General features: G+C 47.2%; 1 protein-coding gene across 2 annotated transcripts in view; it reads left to right on the forward strand.

Annotated features, from left to right (window-relative positions):
• The window catches only part of Slc12a8 (solute carrier family 12 member 8), a 153,598-nt gene that overhangs the window by 70,590 nt on the left and 79,396 nt on the right, over positions 1-3,612 (forward strand). The gene's annotated exons all lie outside the window — the stretch shown is intronic.

Here is a 3,612-nt window from a genome sequence, read left to right on the forward strand (position 1 = left end):
ACAGATGGAGGGAGAGATAGATCTCAAGGAGGGAGGGAGGACAGATGGAGGGAGAGATAGATCTCAGGGAGGGAGGAGGGACAGACGGAGGGAGAGATGGAGATAGATCTGCCTCAAGGAGGGAGGAGGGAGAGACAGAATGAGAATTGCCATAGTTATTTATATAGACAACCACAGTTAATATTTTGGTTTTTCGAGACAGGGTTTCTCTGTGTAGCTCTGGCTATCCTGAAACTCACTCTGTAGACCAGGCTGGCCTCAAACACAAAGGCACGTACTACCAGGCCTGGCATAGATATTTCTTACATGTATAAGTTTATTTTTAGCATTTAAAACATTGGAAGTTTTTGTTTATCTATTTTTAATTAGATGCTAGGCATTAGATAAGGTTATGGCACGACAGTGTTCTGCGTTACTTAGTACTGTGGCGGTTTGCTAGGATACTGGTCCTCATGCATGCTGGGTCAGCCCCATTCTCCTCCTGTCAATCAAAATTCTCAGCCTCCTGAGTGGCTGGGGTTACACGTCTGTGCCTCTAGGTCCGGCTTCAGACGTCTTCACTGACATCTAAAATATCTCAGTTCTCCATAGTCAGAGGCTTAGATCTTTCCCCACATTCACATGATTGCAAGAAAGCATTAATTATCTTCGTCAACAGGTTCTTTTTAAGGTTAAGATTATCTCTCTGAGAAAGGCTAAGAATTAGACTTATCCCAGGGCAGAGAGGGTCAGGGTAGCAGGATTGTGTGTGCCAGTGAATGTGCTCGTGGGCGTGTCAGTGTGAGTGTGTCGGTATGAATGTGCCCATGCGTGCTCCTGTGCGCATAGAAGTGTATTTGTGAATGGTCTGGTGTGAATGCGTGCTTATGAAATACCCTTGTGTATAGGTGTGAGTGTGTCTGTATATGTGTGTGCTCGGGTGTAGTGCATGCTTGTGAGTGTGTCAGTGTCTCTGCTGGTAAGCTGTGTATTGGTGTATGCTTCTGCATCACTGTAAACATGTGCCTATGGACATGTTAGAGCTGCCTTTCTCATTGGCCCTGGAGAGGCAGCCTCGAGGCCTCTGCCTTGCCCAGTTCTCTCAGCCTGTAGATGTGAGGGGAAGAGGTAGAAAAGGCTTCCCAGTCCACCCCACTAAGCAATTCCTCAGGCTAGGCAAAGCTCTCAAGCCAGGGTCCCAAAACCCTCCAAGTTCTAAGACCTCCTTGGAGGCGGTGGAGAGGAACCTTGTGGAATGAGGTGTTTATGTGCTGTGGGCTGGCCTGCCCTGGGGTGCACAGCCCTGGATCAGCTGTGCGTCATCCTGGCCTGGCTGAGCCACACTCCAAGGCTGCCCTGGTTTTCTCCTCAGGACGACTAGTCTGTGGGGTCAGCCAGCGGATAAGCTAAAGTTAACTTAGCTTGTTATTGCTTTTTGTTGAAGAGGGGAGGACCAGCTGCAAGGCCAAGCCATTCAGAAACCCGGTGCTTGGGATTTAATATGCCAGAACAAAGTCTATATTCAGCCAAGAGAAAGCAATTGACGATGATTTGAAAGTGCGGACTGGACTCCCAAAGGCTCCCTGTGCATCTTGGAGCTTCATATTTTTCTTGAAGAATATTTTTCCTGTGAAGTTATGACTCCTGGAAGCCAAAGAAGCACATAGTCTCCTAGGAACCATCGGAGCCGAGGGAGCTCCCTTTGTGGAGGGGAGGGAGGTCTCAGTCAATGGTGGGTGGGGGTGGACCAGGCCTGCAGCTGCGGTGGGCTCTGTCCTCAAGCTCAGCTCTGGGGCACTGTGGTGGCGAGGGGGTGAGGTGACGCAAGCTAGCTAGTTCTAGGGGACAAGACTGAAAGGCAAAGCTGGATATTCGAGGTGTCCCTGAGCCAAGAATGCTTCACTTGGGTCTCAGAGTTCCAAGGCCTGCTAGTGCATTCGCATATGCTGTTCAAAGTGACCAAGAAGCAAAATGGATTGAAGACACTTGAGAGACATTGTTTAGGTTGATGTACAAACACATTTAAAAATACTTCGAAGAATCCAGACCTCAGATGTTCTTGTAATAGAGTAGCTTGCGAGTGAGTGTTGCAGGAGGCCAGAGAAGTACCCATGAGATCTATGAGAGGATTCATTTTTACCATGAGGCCCATTTGGTCCACCATGTTACTGTGAGGTCTGCCTATTGTGGGCCAGGTAGAGTGGAGATGTGCCAGAGTTGATGTCTCACCTCAAGAACTGTGGGTGAGGGGCTGGAGAGATGACTCGGTGTGATTAGGAGTGAGTACCTGGGTGTCACAGGATGTGAGCTTGGTTCCCGGCACCCATATCCAGTGGCTCCCTAATACCTAGAGCTCTAGCTTCAGGGGATCCCCTGCCCTCGTTTGAATTCCATGCGAATAGAAACATGTATCCATATAAATAAAAATAAAACAAGCATTTTTAAAACAAGGACTGTGGTAGAGGCTGGGGACATAACTCAATTGGCAGATCGCTGTTCTGGCCTGTAATATCAATAAGTTGGGTACTATAAGACAAAACAACAACAACAAAAAAATGTGGTTCCATAGAGACCTAAAGTGGCTAGTTGTTTTTTTTTTTGTTTTGTTTTGTTTTTTGTTTTTTTGTTTTTTTAATGTATATAGCTGTTTTGCCTGAATGGATATCTGTGGAGCATATCATACAGTGCCCATGGAGGTCAGAAGAGGACATTGGATCCCCTGGGACTAGAGTTACAGACAGCTATGAGCTGCCATGTGGGGGCTGAGTCACCACCTTGTAGGATCTGCATTAAACTCAGGTCCTCTTAACTGCTGAGCCATCTCTGAAGGCCCATAAAACAGCCAGAGCATAAAATCGCAAGAGCAATGAGAGGGAGACTCGGTCCTAATCAGGACAGATGAAGGAAGCTCACATCTGAGCTTAAAGAATGAGTACAGGTCAGGCCTGGTGGTGCCAGCCTGTGATGCCAGCCACCTGAGTGGTTGAGGCAACAGGACTCACAGTTCCAGACCAGTCTGGGCTACAGAATGAGATCAGGGCCAGCCTGAGCAACTTAGAGTAAGCCTGTCTATAAATTAAAAATAAAACCAGGGCTAGGGATGTATGATTGAATAGCTACACAAGGGGCTGGGGGAGAATAAAAGAAAAAATTGAGCATAGTATTGATGGCTCAGAGAGAGGAGTGATACGGCCAGGAACATGACCCCAGCGAAGGCCTAGGATGGGTGTTTTTGTGCTGGGGGAGGGGGGCGTGGAGGGCCAGGGCGGGGGGGGGATTTGAACAAAGGGTGAGGGGGGTCACTGCAGACTGTTACCAGGATGTAGGGAGTTTTGATGTTCAACTTATGGAGTTTTGGCAATTTTTTTTTTTTTTAACTCCCAGGGACACATGGAGGTTTTCAAGCAGGGAAGTTATTTGCAAAATCAATTTGTTTTTACGGAAAGTGATAAAAAAAAAATAGACCCTCACTGAAAAGACCTTGTAGCCATCCTGAAATCTATAAAGCAAAGATGAAAAGTCTTCCTTCCCCTGAGCTAACCATTGTTCTCCATGTAGTTTCCTGTATACAGACACATAGAAGTCAGATTTCTCTCTCTCTCTCTCTCTCTCTCTCTCTCTCTCTCTCTCTCT

This window comes from Mus pahari, chromosome 12, assembly GCF_900095145.1.
Source record: "Mus pahari chromosome 12, PAHARI_EIJ_v1.1, whole genome shotgun sequence".
Classification (NCBI taxonomy): domain Eukaryota; kingdom Metazoa; phylum Chordata; class Mammalia; order Rodentia; family Muridae; genus Mus; species Mus pahari.